General features: G+C 39.0%; 1 protein-coding gene across 1 annotated transcript in view; it reads right to left on the reverse strand.

Moving 5' to 3' along the window:
• Positions 1–16654, reverse strand: part of MTHFD1L (methylenetetrahydrofolate dehydrogenase (NADP+ dependent) 1 like) — a 137676-nt gene that overhangs the window by 60055 nt on the left and 60967 nt on the right. The gene's annotated exons all lie outside the window — the stretch shown is intronic.

Genomic DNA, 16654 nt, shown 5'->3' on the forward strand with positions numbered 1-16654 from the left:
CACTAATGAGCTGCCAGACATTAATTTAGTGTGACACGAGAAAAAATCTGTGCAGAATTAGGATATGCCAAACAAAGTATTTTTAGCAGAAACAGAGATAAAATAGAAGATAATCTGTATTAAATGACAATCTCTTCAGAGCTAATTTGCTCTAGTTTGTCAAATATCAATTACTTCAATTGCCTCTTTTGAGATCCCCAAAAGTTCTTCTTATTAGGCAAACATAAGCATACAGCAATTCAGAAATTCAAGGAATTAGGCTGAAAATTTTCCACTTGTAACTAGTTCCCTCTAGGAAATTTCCCTCTAGGACACTGAGGACATGGGATTAAAGCATGCTTCTGGAAGGTGTGAAGGGGCTTTCAAATAGACAGGCCAGAGTGGTTAAATATATGCTCCAGAGGCTCCTGAACCTGACTCCAAGCAGGGCAAATAATGTGTCCTCATAAACCCAAACCCTCATCACCATGCAAAACTCAGAGAACTCCTCTTCAGCCTTTCCCCCTTGCCAGCAGCTGTATTCCCATGCTTTGAAAGGAATCACAAGCAACTGCCTGATCTCTTTAGGGCTGGAAGCTTTTGGCAGGGCCAAGGAAGATGCTTCCAGACCAGCACTGCTGCTGTGGAAGAAGGTCTCTCTGTTGGCAGCTGACAGGCTTTTCAAAGCTCAAGCTTTAGTGCATTTGTCTTCATGCCATCAGCCCCTTCCAGCCCTTTGCTTGACACAGGCTGAAACAAGGGCCTGCAAGGCTCTGCTCCGATGGAGGAAACCATTGGGGCTGGGGAAGGAAACAAGAGTCAAAAAAAAAAAAAAAAAGGAAAAAGGACAGTGGGCATGGGGAGGGCAGAAATTTCTGGAGACACAGCAATTACATCCCCCAACAACACTGTAATAAATGTATTATCTTTTTTTTCTGAACAGCCCTGAAAAAATAGACACATCAAACACAAAAGCAACAACAACAACAAAAGTAGTTACACAAACACAACAGTGAAGCTAATGTCAGGAGTGATCACATGTCTGCTTTCCAGTAACCTCCATTCTTCTCCTCCATTCTCTTACAATGCACAAGGTGATTAATGAGAGCTCTGTCAGGAATATATAAGCACAATCCATCTTTAATATAAACAACAGATAAACTACCAAGTACTTGAGAGGGTGGGAAAATAATTTGTCTCTTACAGATGTTGCCAGCATATACACGCAGCAGTCTCCTAACATTTTCAAGCAAAGTTTCCAGGGACTTAATCCATGACAAGCTTTTACAAGTGCCAATTTTCCTTAGACTTGGGATTCCCCTTTCTCTACCTTTCAGAAAGCAAAAAGCAGGGATAGGCAGAATGGCACATGCAGCACTTCAGGGCTCCAACAAGGTGCAGACTCTCTTCACACAGCCCCAAAAGCCTGGGCAAACACCAAGACAACTTATCCGCTTAGCTCTACATATATATATCTTGATGCTCTGTGATGCTTTCCTTTGATATGGAGGGCAAAATGCAGACTTGCCTAAACTTGATGTATACAAACAACCCAGCACTGGAAAAATGAACACAACATGGGTGTTCAGCAAAGTGACCAGAATGACCGCTGTGAACACGATTTCTCAATTTGGAGAGGAAAGTCAGTGCTTTCTCAAATGCGAGGAAGGAAATAGGATGCAGTATAAAAGCTGCCTGGATTAAAGCTACTAAGTCCATTTTATTTCCTCAGAGGAATAGGGAGAAGATGGAGTAATACGCCAAGCTATTATATTTTAAAATCTTTGTGCTGAAACACCTAATACAATTACTTTCATACTGTTTCCTGCTTTCAAATTAAAGCAACAATGAAAAACAAACACAGATCATCAAGTGGAAGCATCAAGCTGATCTATATCCAGGTTTTGTGAGATAAAACAGCTAATGATTTTAAATGAAAGAAGAGGCGTGCAAAGTAATACATGGGTTCTTTTGTTCATGTTATAATTTCTTGTATATGATTTTTGAAGAGGAGGTAATTACAGTTTTTATGTGTTCTGATGAAGATTTTGGGAACCAACATCTATCAACGCAGAAGCAAAAATTTGATAAAATATACCTCATCTAAAGGAAAGTTTATGATGCAACTCCTACTGCATGTCTGAACAGGGTTGTTTTTTTGCTATTGTTTTTAATTATTTTATAATTGCCTTTAAGAACGATAGCCTCTTCTGTGTACTTCTCAAAGTACATCAGACAACTAAGAGTGCAGTTATCTCACCAACTGTAGTGGTTGAATTCTGGGTGTGAAGCTGCCACATCATGCCATGCAACACACCCCAGCCACCCAGCATCAGCATCCCATTGCCCTGTCCCCTGAGGTCCCCCTAAAGCTCTGCTGCCCAGATTGCTGTCTTGCAGGAGGCTTGTTGTAACAGAGACAAGGATGCTGGCATGACATGAATTGCTTGCTTTGATTTCTTCTTGACAAGCACAGTAATTGTGATGAAAGTAAAGGGGTAAAAGATTCACCTCCAGCAAGCCCAGAGGAAAAACACAGGTAATTACAGTTCAGTGTTTGCCTGAGACAGCAATCCTAACGCAACATAGCCAACGAAGCTCAGGGCTGCTATGTTCCCAGGTCTTGCCTTCTGTTGCAAATCTCCCCCTTGCACGAAGTCTGGGCAATGATTTAGACAGCATTAAAAGATCAATTTCTGGGCATAACTTTCAGCCTTTACAGTTCTCTGGATTGTCTCGCTACATGGTCACATAGAGTGCATAAATATCACAGTGAACGTCAGAATGACAAAAATTAACATTACATGTATTGGAAGCACACTACCATGAGGTTACTTTACATCATGGCCCATAGGTGAAATTAAGCAATTAATACACACACCTACACATCCTCAGAAACAAATTCAATCAGAAATAAATATCGGAAATAAGTTCAATCAAAACATTCCAGTAAGTTCAAGTAATTTCTTCTGGTAGAAGATGCATATGAGGGCAACCAAAAGCTGAGCTCATTCTCACACATCAGAGTAACTCATGGGATCTTGTTTCAAAATAACAGTATGCAAAACACAACAACAGCTACAGAGCTTTCTACAGAACACTTTCACAACATCTACTTGACCCAATTCAACTACCAAAATAACCAATAGACCACAGCTTTCCTTCACAACAAGAATCCAAAACATGCAAATTAGGTATGAAAGCAAAAGTAAAAGCTAACAAATGTGGAACTGGGCAAAAGAGGTGATGAAGTCTGCCAGGCAGCACAAAATCCTCAAAGCAAGGATTTCCTCTCTGCGCAATTTATACTGTTGGCTGAAGTCTCTAATTCTACTTTAGAGTTCAGGCAAATGAACAGATCACTCTGATGGTTTTGTTTCTTGTTTGTAATTACCAGAACCTCTTGATAGAATTACCGCCATGCTGAACACATCTGGGAATACTTTATCACCTATGCACAACAACAGCTTAAATACTCAGTGTCATGGCTTAAGCAGCTAATTAGATTTCACAGCCATGCCTAATAAAATACGTAATTTTTTCTCCACCAAAAATACATATATTGTGCTATATCTACATAAAGCAGTCCTATAGTAGCTTCACTTTTACCCACTTCTTAAAACCCTTAGAGAAAGTGATTTTGGAATTTTTATTTTTCCCCTTTTTAAGGTTATTTCCTTGACAATCAAATTTCATGTAAACTGAGACCAACTTCTAGTGAAAGTAACTTCTCCCCAGTCAGCACTTTCTATCAACAAATCAATGTCAGAACAAAACACTTGTACTGTAAAGGGCTAAGTCAGATGCATACACATGAGGTGAAGCTTTAGGACAAGAACTGTGAGTCTGAATTCCTGAACAATGTAAAAGGAAATGGAAACTCTGAGTTCCCCATATGTAAACATATCTGTTCTGGTGCAGCTGTCTGCTGGTACTCAGGAAAAGAAGAGTTCAAAGTCACAGAAGCATGTGAACTGTGAACCTGGAGCTTGAGGCATGCTCACTGTACTGTATCGATATGGTCTTGTTTAAATGAAAAATGCCAAGGTGCACAACTGCCAAAATAAACTAGGACGATCTGTGACATCTAACAGGATATCATATCTTTGTTAGTATAGGTAGGGATGTCTATCCATTCTGACTGGCAATTTTTTCTGATGTGAACAGAAATTGTTATGACTGATTTTGGAATGGAATAGATATTTTTTCCCTTTCTTACACCCTGCTCCTGGTTTTCCTGTTGATTTTTCTTCTGACGCATTCTCAGCTAGCATACAACACTGACACTTCACCACTGGACACAAAGTCCAACAGCAGAAAACTGCACATGCCTATATTAAGGTTGAGCATTTTTCAGGAAGAAAACAGCTTCAATTAGCTCTGATAGTTATATGCTGTAGTTTTGCCTATTGTCTCAACGAAGCCTACAAGAAAATGGAATAGACTGAACCAGCAGATATAGCAGCTTTGGCATCCCATGTTAAAAGCATCACAGTCTGACAGCTACATGCAGGAAGCCCTGAGCAAAATGAATTTTGTTCTCTGAAAGCAGATGAAATGACAGTGAGCTTGTGTTCAATATTAGATTACCATTCACTCAAGACTCTGTGTGGATGTTTCTACAATGGCATATAGACAGCAATCCGGTGCAGAAACAGCCCTTGAAAGAGTTACTAGAAACGTCTGCCTCCTGTCCCGACACTTACCTGCAAGCTGCAGTTCTAAGGCTCTGACAGAGAGAATTCTGCTGATAAAAATTTCTCTGGAGTAAAAAAAATCTGTAAAATTTTCAACTGCTCTATAAAACCAAAATATGTCAGCTAAAAACAAAGATTTACATTCAAGTACTCCACAACCCTTCAACGCGATGCCAGCAGTTTGACTTGTGCTGTCATCCTCCAAAGGACACTTTTCCCAATGGGCAGGAACACTCTGTCACATTTCTAAGAGCAAACACCTTGCAGGGTACTTGGCTCCAGGATTACTCTTCAGCTAATTGTTCATTCCCTTGGGACCCTCTAACATGCTATTTTGACCTTCTACTCAGAAACATTTCTTTTTCCAAAAAATGTTGAATCTTAACATTTAAATGCAGTATTAAATGAGGAGCTAAAAGCTATAGCACAACCTCTTGTGGTTAGTCATTTTAAGAACCAATTGCTGTCAGCAGTTAGTGTTTTCCAAAAGCATCCCATGATTAGACAAATGAATACATATAATAACTTGTGCAGATTATTCCCAGGCTACAGAGAGAAAACTAGCAGAAAGTTCACTTTGTTTTCTGTAAGCCAGATTGCCAGAGGCAATCTGTGAATTTTGATTCTCTCACAATTAAGGATACAATTCCTATTTGTGGGTTTTACAGGTCTGCTTCTATACATATGCTGCATATGCTGGATTTAAAATTCAGGGGGCAAAAAATCAAAACTGGAAAACACAGGAGCTGAGAGGACTGGCACCATGTGATATAAAGTATGCTCTGCACATCTTCCTAGCTCTGCATGCTTCCTCCCTCTCTTGAAAATACACAGAAGTGCAACAGATGACTTCTACCTACACCAAACCAATTTAGGGCATGGTCTGACACTGTGGCTGAACTGAATATGTACCCTGTCTTGCTGAAAAGGGGCATTTCTGCTCCCTCTCAACTATTCTGCCCTCCTCCCCTCCCCAAAGTCTGGACTTCTCACAGGTTACTGGCATGCATCTAATGGGACGATAAACTGTTGGAATTTGCTAACCAGAGAACAAACAAACAGAAAAACATACAACAGTTTCTTTCCCCACTGGGTTAGATTTAAATCAGCTCATGTGAGGCCAGACAAGTGCCTGAATATGCTCAAACAAGCAGCAGAAGCCAGGGAAGGAAGGGAGGGAAAGCCCCACTTCAACAGTGCCAAACTGTTAATTTGTTGCTCACCACCTTTGTGAAACCATGCTCTCATATTTTGAATGTAAAATTTGATGTCTTCTCACAGCTCACTAGTAATGAGCTCATTATTTAGATTTATTACTGGAGATTAAAAAGAAGTTGAAGATGTCTTATAACCACAAACAATTCAAATATAAATATAGAGAGCTGCATGTGGCTTCATGTTTCTCAAAGTCCCTCTGCTAAGGCTGGTGGGTTTCACACCTACTTTTTCTTAACTTCTGTGTCCTAGTCACACAAAGACTCATTGCTCATATGTTGTATTGGCTCCTACCTGCGTGCTATTGAATGCATACTGAGTATATTTACCAAATTTAAACAATTTCTCCTTTTCAGATCTTCATTTTTCGTGGTCATGAATGTGACAATATGACCCAGACATATTCAAACAAAAGAACTGTGATTTTTAGGTTGCAGCCTTTCACCATTCATAACACGTTTCTTTTGAGGTAACGGAGTATCCTTTTGCTCATAAGACAGATGACCATGTTTCTAAAATGGAGCACAATTAATGACATAGGAATAAGGCAATTACATTATCTCATCCTTAAGAGATCATCATGGCCTTTGGCAAAGAATTATTAGCCTTCCGGTAATTACAAAATTAAAACCTCACCACTTTTTTTTTTATTTGGAGTTGCATCGAGTGATTAACAGCAGCACTGATGGATCTTCATTTAAGGCCATTCTTTAACAATTCCCAAGCTGTAAGAAGTGTATTAACCTATATCACCTGCAGTACTACGCAAAGTTTTATCACAACTGGACTGTTTCCCTGCATAACCTACCACAAGACTTTCATCTACTCTCCCTTTTAAAAGATGCATTTGGTTGAAAATGCAGCCCCAAATACATCTCTCATCATCTGCTCTCTGTTGAGGATTTTGGCTCCTCCCAGTCCTCCAGGAAGAGCTATAGAAAACGTGCTTGGAACATGCCCTGCGTTATAAGCATTAGGAAAACACCCACTTCAAGAGGTGGGCAGAGAGCCTGAAGATCTCCATGGAAGCATTCTACCCATTTCAAAGGGCCCCGGATTAACACCTGTCCTAGCACTAACATCGCACTGATTCATAAAGCAGGACAGAGGGGAAGAAAAAGAACTTATTCTCCAGATAGCACACTTCAGCATATGGCTTGGAAGATGATGTGTGTTTCTGCCGCTGTTCAGAAAACAATCAAGCTATGAGTGATGATCAAGGCAGCAAAGGCTGAATACATGTTTTTGCAGCTACTCAAGGAATCCTGTTGCAACTCAGAGACAAAATCCACTTAACTAACCACCGCTACACTTCCATGTGCCATGAGGCTGCAGTGGATGCCACACAACAAAGAGCACAGCCAGATCAGAATGATCAATGCTGCTGTCACTAGGTGCAATCACTTGAGGCATGCTAGGCATCAAGTCATCAATCATTTCAGTGTAAACCTTCCTCATAACACATGCAACTATTTGCCTTGGGCTGCCACTTTGTTACAGCTCCTCCAGTCCCCTAGATTCCTTACTAAAGCTCATATTTTCCTCACTTTGCTCTTCTAAAATCCCAGGAGCGACTGTTTCCTATGATAATGACTGTGTCCATGACTTGGGTGTTATCTTTTCAGCACACGCATCCAGTGAATCCTCCTCCTAGGAGAAGCAGCTAGTTCAGTGAGGTTTTTTTTATTCCACTTAACCTCTGCTAAAAGACAGAACTTCTTCCCCTCACGACAGGCCTAGGAGAGGATACCTTCATCACTGTTCTTGCCAAAACTACTGCACCATGGTTCAGAAATTCATGAGGAATGAAAACATGACCCAGTGCAACATCTAATGCAAGGGATTTAAGTTACTGCAGAAAGCCATATGGAGAGCTTAGCAGGAGAACTCCTTGCTGGTGGAAATTCTACCAAGAGTGTAATATGTGTTTCAAGCACACCCACAGTTTAAGATATCGGAATGATTTTCCAAAGAGATAAAGCACCACATTCATTTACTACTATTTAGGAGATGGGAAAAAATGTCTGGCATTAAGAAGATGCAACATAAGCCAGAAAGGAGCAGATGAGAGTAAAAAAGCGAGTGATGTAACCCCACTGTGCTGCAAAAATTTTGTGAAATATTCACGCTCATGATAAATGCAGCAGAAGCAATTCTAGAATCTATTGAAGCTTTTCAGATGTAAGCTTCTCTACATCTATTTGGTGGTAGGTATGGTTTTAATTTCCAAAATTTTTAAAACATATTGTACAAGACCAGCATTTGAATCTCTCCTCAAAGTATAAGATTGATGGATTGTGTCAAACATTAATAATCATTTGTTTTTCCTGGAATTTTTGGATGAAGGAAACAGACTCAGCTGGTTAAAATTGCCATGGAAAGTAATTGTGTCTGTTGAACCATATGTGTGTGTATGCATGTAATCTATCTTATAGAAGGAGTCACAGACTGAGGAGAATGACAGTACTAAGGTCACACACCAACAAATCCCGTGTGGAAGAGAATGTTCTTATATAGATTTCCCAACGGAAAACAAAAACAAAACAACAAAAAAACTCATACCAAACCATAATTCTACTAGTTTACAAGTCAAATCCTTTAAATTGCTCACAGCTAAGCCATTTGTTTAATGTCTAATGTGAATTTCCACACTTAACCACAATTCATGTAATCAAGGCAACAAAATTCCCACTGCAACCTACCCATTACCATTTTTGAAATATTTGTACATTACCAATGGATCCTTCTTTGGTGAACATTATAATTTATTAATACACATATTTTTTCAGTTCCTCTTCTTAATTGCCCATCATCTTGTCATCCCAGCTGCTCTTTTATACTCAGCCCTCCCCCATATTTTTGCGCAACCAAAGGACCCCCAGTCCTATGCTGAATTTCTAATTGGCTGCAGCAAAAGCTGAACTTGCAACCCTTGATTTATGAAGCTGTTATTCAGCCTCTTGGGAGCTCTGCTTGAGATGTAGTAGATAGATGCAGCATCCTCACGCATATAAAGCATCTGCTCCATCCCTAAAGCTTCATTATCACTTAGAGGTTGCAGTTGGAGCTGGAGATACATTACAAGCATAAGTCTTATTACTGCAAGAAGCAAAGCTGAGAAGTTTGAGTTTCTCAGCTTCAATAAAGCTGCCAGCACAGAACATAAGTATAAAGAGATTTACAGAAAGACCCAGCATATAAAGATAGGCTGCCCAAGTTTAAAAATAGTTGTAACCCTGCATTTTCTCTTCCCACATTTGAATCCAATCTATTCTCTCTATCAAATTATATTAGTTATATAGCATTTACATAAAACTGAAAAACTAAAATATCCATAATGACAAGGTCAGAACAGCAAACTAATATACCATCTAGGATGTTTTATACAATCAGAGAACAGATGCTGAATGCTTTCAAATACTGTCAATATCTGACCTTTGAAAGCACTTTGGCTATTTATCAAATCAACACTCTTCCCATTAACAAATCGTACTAGCCATATATAGTCTAATATTATATGCAACCTAATTAAGTATTTAGAAATGGTTTAGAAATATATTTCCTTGGAAGTGAATGTGTGATATTTTTAATTTTCTTTCTCCTAAGGCATAAGATCAGATGTGTAAGCGAGCCTGGTTTCTGTTTTCAAAGAGAAACACTGTTTTCAATTAAAATAATTTAGAAATTCTCAGCATAGAATAGCACATATAGTTACTTGAATACTAAAAATAAGATTATGAAGTAAGCATACTTTCTGAGAAATCACTGCATTTTTTTTCTATATTGCCTCTTATCATAGACTACATCATAAAAATCACAAGGCAAAACAAAACACCTGCAAATAAAATTTGACGTGCATTTTTCTTCCAAGATCATCTGAAGAGATATCTGATTCCTTTCCTCAGACCATAATGTTACTTCATTTGGGCTGGTACAAAGGGTAGCACTGAACTAGAAGAAAAACATTTCTGATTTCTGCTCCAAAAGTTCTTTCTGAAATGCATATTAACTGAACACTTCGTGTGTGTACACATATGGAAAAAAAAAAAAAAAGCAATGTTAAATAGAAACATGCAGTAGATTATATTGAAACACTGCCAACTATAATTACCATAATCAAAAATGGAAATGCACATCTATGTTCTTATCAAGTTTCACATTTGCACTGATTTTTCTGGAGCCTTGAAGGTTAAGTTCACAAAATACACACATAGAAATAAATATTCCCCCCTTCGTGTTTGTACATTGTTAACGATTTAATTATAAAAGCTCTCAGAAAACAAATCTTTCCTGCCTGCAGATTCATAAAGACTCAGAAAATTAATTAGAAAAAAAAAAAAAAAAAAAAAAAAGAGGGTTTGACTGACAATGATGGAAACATCCGAACAAACTTGGTTCCTATTCAAGTAGTCCATAAAAAGAACATTAGATTTCAGTATCAAAAAGCCATTAAAACAAACAAACAAAAATCTAATAAACAGCTTTAATTTTCAAAAGGTATTATAAATAAAGCATCCACTAAAATTAAAATTCAGTCTTTGAAATAGGACTTGAACTCTCTATGTATATTATGCCCTGCTGACCCTTGCTAAAGGGTATAAGCCAATATGAAAAACTCATAAATGGAGAGAGAGAATGATGGATTTTCTGCCAAATAACCCTAAGCAAAAATAATTCTGTTAGCTAGGGAGCCTGCCTTTATTTCCTTTGCTAAGTGATGAATTAAGAGAATCTCTTTGAACATATGATGTTTTACTGTTTGCATTTTTTAACCTCTGGCTCTTTTCTTCTTGTAAATAAAAGCAATACAACCAGCAGGTAACAGAAGAACAAAGAGCCACTTATTTGCTTCTTAGAAGCTAGAGTTTTCAAGTGAGGTGAGATTGCCAGCTTGAGGAGGGAAGAAAGGGGAAAACACAACAGTACAGAAGTTGCAAAGTCATCAGTTTCTCCACAGTAGAACAGCATTTTATTTACTAGGAACTGAGTTTTCCATTTACTTTCTGAATGAATAACAGTCCCTTCCTATCTATTTTCACCTTGAGAGAACAGTCCTGGGATGAATAACAATGGCTAAGCCACAGCAGTTATACAATCCATATTTTTAATTTGTGAATGCGATTGGTAGAGAAGAGCATAAAGCATACATAACATTAAACCATGTCAGCTTGTTAGTGAACTCCTGGTGCACACTTATGTTCAGTCAGCCGCTGTGGCTCTGCAAAAGCCCTATCATTTGAAAGTTCCTACTACTGTAGCACTTGAAAACTTCCACTTAGCATCTTCCCATAAGCAACAGTGAGATAGTTCTTTTCCCCCCCTTCCCAGCTCCAGAAAACTTATAAATTAAAACCAAAAAGAATGGGATTATACACGCAGGCACAGAGGCTGAGATTACATACCTAGAGCCACACAGCTTTAGCTCCAGGATGGAGTTGTTAAGAGGCACGTATCTTGACATGCACAACAGTACTTTGGCCACAAGATCAATTGCTGCCAGGGCTCACTTAACATGTGCTAGTGGTGACATGACATGCACTGGGCAGTTCTCTCCTTGTCTGTTACTGAGCAAGAAAGAGGACCCAAGGCCCAAGAACAGGTGCTCCTATCTATTTTCTAGAAGTAAAGATCATTTCATTTGCAGTTTGTGGTTCCACTATGACTTGTGCAAGTTAGACCAGGATCTTCACAGCTTTGCAGCACTGCTAACATGACATTACATTCCTTCCCCACAACCCACTGCCACAGTTTTGCTAGCACAGCTGCTTGGGTAGCTGCACAATGAATGGGGCAAGAGAAAGCATTGTGAAGTTCTGAATGCCCCTTATCTGGTATGTAGCACAGACAGGTATCAGAATAGGTCAGTAACACCCACTCTGATAATGCCGTCAAGCACCTCATATCAGGAGACATTAGCCTTACTTAAACTAAAAAACATATTTATTCAAACAGAAAAACACTTGAATGTAGTGGCACAACATTTTGTTTCTTGGGAAAGTAGAGACCATGGAAAAGTCAGAGATGGAATAATTCAATGTAAAAACTGGATGGAATCATCAAGATTAAAGGGCCACAGCAAGGACCTTCTTTCTAGTGGCAGCAATGAAAATTTTTAAAATAAATCTTTGAACTGAAGGTTTAAATGTAATATATCACACATTGTACTTGTGCCAGAAGACTCTTAGCAAAAGTATTTGGGTTTTATTTCCTTTTTTGGAAAAGACTTCTAGTAAGAAAAAAGATTGAAGTATTTTATGATGTTCAAAAGCCTACTTTTGAAGATTATTCACTTAGCGTATTAAACATATACTATTTTTGTAAAGTGGCTTGTAAACTTCTTATATAAAGTCTGCTTCAGGAGTATGTAAAATGCATACCTTTTGAAATACAACTTTGTATGCACTGGGCAGATAGTTAAAGCAGCTAGCACCATCAGTTTACTCTAACAAGAGCACTAGTGCAATAAAGAGTCAATTATTTAGCTTTTAAAAATTTACTGCTTCTACCTAACTTTATACCATTAACATGTGCGACCATTACACCATTAAAAAAAGTGGGCCAACTAAAGAAACAGCACCAACTATTTGTAATCACCCTCCCTTACTTTCTTGTCATATTGTACTGGGAAAGACAGCATCAGGCCCAACCTTGCCTAGCACAGCACTCTCTGTAACAGGGCGGAATGAGATGCTCTCTTTAGGAGTAGGAAAGAAAGCAACTGCCAAACACATAGTCTAAGCCTGAAGAACAAAATTCAGGAGGAGTTTGGCTTAGGATTCAAAAAACATATGTACACTTCACTTTTCTTCTGATTTACAGCTCCTCCCCCCAGCTGAAACACCTTCACGGGATAAAGAGACAGGCAGGGCAATCTGCCAAGTTGTTCACTGTAATAATACCTGACACAATGACACAGTTTTAGCTTACTTCTCTTCCTATTTTATCCTTTAAACATCACTCGGACACTCAATGCTCACTGACAAAAAAGAAAAAAATAACAATAAAAAAAACCCCAGCTCATCCCTTCTAATTGCCTTAAAATACTTTCAAGAGAGAATCTGACTGATAGAGAAAAGAACTTGGAGTTTTACATTCTGAGTGTTTTGTGATTATTAGCCAGCAGAGAGGGACAGATGAGCAGTAGAGAGGTGATGTAAGAAATGCTGACAACGTTGGATGTGTTCAGTGTCAGAAACGATGACCTCTTCCTGAGCAGAGCACCAGATTCATTACAGAGAGTGGCCAACTACATTCTGTGTTGATGAAGCTAGAGTTGCTTCCCTTTTTGCTGTTTTTGTCATTGTGATTGATTTGTTTTTGTTGTTCTTTTGTTTTTTTATTCTTTTTTTTGGTCTTTGTTTATTGATATTTTGATATTGATAGTTTATTCTTAGCAAGGCTGTTAACGTACACTCTCACAAGAATAAACAAAGATTGAAAGAACCTTGTACTTGAGGCACCTGAAGGGCAAAAAGTTAGAATGGGTTCTGTAATCTAGTCCCCATCATTCCTGAATGCAATTCAAGACACCCCTCTCTGAGAAAAATCTTCATCCATAGCAAGACATTTGAAACATTGGCAATCAGAACAAATTCCATTTCATTGCTGCTTTGTACTTTTCCTCTGCTCTCCCCATATGGGACATGCCTTATGCAAACTTGCAGAACTCCACACCCCTTCATCTCCTTGCAAACTACAGTAAGCTTTTTTCCCTAGGAAACTCCCAAAAAAGAAAATTGCTGGTTGAGCAGAATGGCAACACAACTGTGAAAAAGGCACATTTCCCCGTGCTTTGCCAACTGCCTGTCAGAAGACACTTGTCACTTCTTGCCTTGGAGTAACCGGAAAACATATCACGAAGGGTGCCAGTAAAAACCTCAGTCACAATTCACACCAGGCTTATCCTTAGGCATCCACCAACTCATGTGGATCAGCCACGTGTTTGTCTTTACTCACTGACACTCCTAGATCTGAAGACAGCAATAAAGAACAACTTAGGGAAGAAATAAGTTAACAACACGAAATTAAAAATAAGTGACTCAGCTGCTCAGCAGTAACACAGGACTCTGCTTAAATGTTCAGCTCTTCTTCCTAAATATTTTGCAGAGATCCCAATTGCCCTCGAAATTTAACAATGAGGCTGAATCAAAAGCGAGAGAATTAGAATCAGTTTAACAGCCTAGGCAAGCCCGGTTGGTGACTGTCAAGACAGATATGCACAGCGTCAGATATGCACATGCTGCAGTCCTCCATAACATCTTTACCCAAGCTATGCAGCCACTTTGATGGGACATTCACACTTGCAGCAGTGATGGGAGAGGGAATGGACAAGCTGAGCTACAATGGCTGCTCTGAAAGCAACGCTTCCAATTTTATTATGCTGGCCTGTGACATCAGAGGCGGATGCTGGTGGTATGGCAATAGAGGTGGCCCCTCCTCCAATATTCTGCTACATTTTGTTATTATGCAACAGATGGCAGCAGAGGTGCAGACGAAATGATGTCTGACATTGAAGTGCAGATGGAGCAAAAGTATGTCACTGAATTTCTCCATGTGGAAAACACAACACCCATTGACATCCATCAACATTTCCCGAACAGTTATGGAGACTAAAGCATGACTGAGCACACTGAAGCAGTAAGTGGAGATTTTCAGCAGTGGCAACAGCAACACGGAATACAAGCCACATGCTAGACAGTCATGCATAGCAATGTCACAATATGAAATAGCATCTTGAACAGCTTATCTGCACAAGTTAGCAGAATACAACCGAGGAACCATGTACAGAGCTGAATATCAGCTTAAATGCACTCAAAATAAGGTGTGTAATATTGCAAAGTTTGTGCCAGGTGGGTCCCACAAATACTCACACAGGAACAGAAAGAACACCATATGCAAGTTTGTCAGGACATACAGAACTAATACAAGGCTGAAGGTGACAGTTTCCCAGATTGCATCACTACTGGTGATACGATGTGTCACCACTATGAGACAGATTCAAAATGACAATCTACTGGAGTAACATCATGTGAATTTTAGATTCATCAAAGAAAAAGTTCAAGATGTACCCCCATAGCAGGTAAAGTGATGTGCATTGTCTTTTGGGATAAAAAAGGGGGGTGATCCTTTTGGATTTCCTGGAACTCAGACAAACCATCAACTCTGAATGCTACATCATGGCACTGATCAAGATGAAGGGTAGAACTTCCACAGCCAGGTAAGAGAAGACAACCTTCCTCTTGCAACATGATAGTGCCAGGCCTCATACCAGTTTGAAGACCGTGCAGGTCTCTGCCATTCTTGGCTGTACTATCCTACCACATCCATCATATAGTCCAGACTTGGCATCTTCTGACTTCTGTTTGTTTAAGCTATTGAGAAATGGACTGCATAGGCAATATTTTTCTAGCAACAATACCATCATAGCACTGGAATAGATTTTTTTTTTTTTTTTTTTTTCATAAGTGTGGCATGCAGTTCATTGCTGGCAAAAATGTACAGCTAATGATGGTGGCTGTTGAAAAACAGTGTTTTGTAGCTGAAAATTTGCTCTATCAAATAATCTTATTGTACTCTTTGCAGCTGGTGTAGTTTCCATGGCATTAAATAGAAGGCACTACATTTGAAGTGACCTAGGTATGAGGCTTCGGCTTGTTTGAAATTAATGAGGGTCTGTGATTTCCCTTGGATACCTGACTCCAAAGCAGGGAATGCTTTCCATTAGAGAGAACTCACAACAGTGCTCAGCAGTCGCACTTTGTTTAGATTTTTATAAACCAGACTTGTACAACGCTATTCACTGACAACATTCAAAAGGCACAGCATATTGCATGTTCAGCTGCACAGTGAGCAGAGAATTAGGCAAGGTAGGGCAAGAAAAAGTCAGATTTAAAAATAAATTTTAAATGAGCATTTTTGGAAAGAAGCTTTTTTTTTTTTTTTTTTTTTTTTTTTTGCCTCGGTAGTGAAATGCAGTCACACATACAGTTGGACCTACAGAACTGAGGCCAGTGTCTCACTGCAGGCCATCCCACCTCACCCCTCCCCTGCACCAGCTGTGGTGTTTTTGTGACTCTAGGCTGAACTGCTGCTATGTTAAGTCAGCAGAAATTGAAGCCAACAAAAAGGGCAATAGGTTTATGCTGCCAGGAAGTAAAGAAAAAAGTGGTTGAGGACAGGCTGAGAAAGGAGACAGGCTGTTGCAGCCGTGCAGGCTCTGTCTGATTAGCTATTGCATCTACAGCAGCTTTACTGGTACCTCATCGTTCCAAATGAGGCTATACTTTTATAAACATATATTTCAGTAAAAATACCATCTTACGTAATATTGTCTCACTTTCCTTCTGCTGCATGTACAACTGTTTGCCCAGTCATCATCTGGGAAAAGAAGGACAGGAAGTTTTTGTTCTTGTCATTGCTTTCAATCAAGATCAGTTCTCCAGTCTAGCTTATCAAGTGGCCACACAAACAGATGTACTGGCAAAAGTGAGGGGTTGCACAGGACTGGAAACAAGCAGCTGGAGGAGGGAGGCTGTTAAACCAGCAGGGAAAACAATATATGCATTGGTGAAACTGGTGCAAATTCAGACCACATAAAAGAGAGCAATATGGCCTACAGAGTTTGTAGAGTTCTGCTCTAAAGTAATTATGCTATAAATAAAATGTAAAATAATTAAAAATCCATCTCATATGAATGAACTTGCATTTTTAGATTAAAGTACTTATTCAATTTAAAAAAAAAAAAAAAAAAAAAAAAAAAAAAA

Source organism: Centrocercus urophasianus, unplaced genomic scaffold (assembly GCF_019232065.1).
Source record: "Centrocercus urophasianus isolate 14NV4802_14NV808 unplaced genomic scaffold, USGS_Curo_1.0 seq_10, whole genome shotgun sequence".
In the NCBI taxonomy this organism is placed as follows: domain Eukaryota; kingdom Metazoa; phylum Chordata; class Aves; order Galliformes; family Phasianidae; genus Centrocercus; species Centrocercus urophasianus.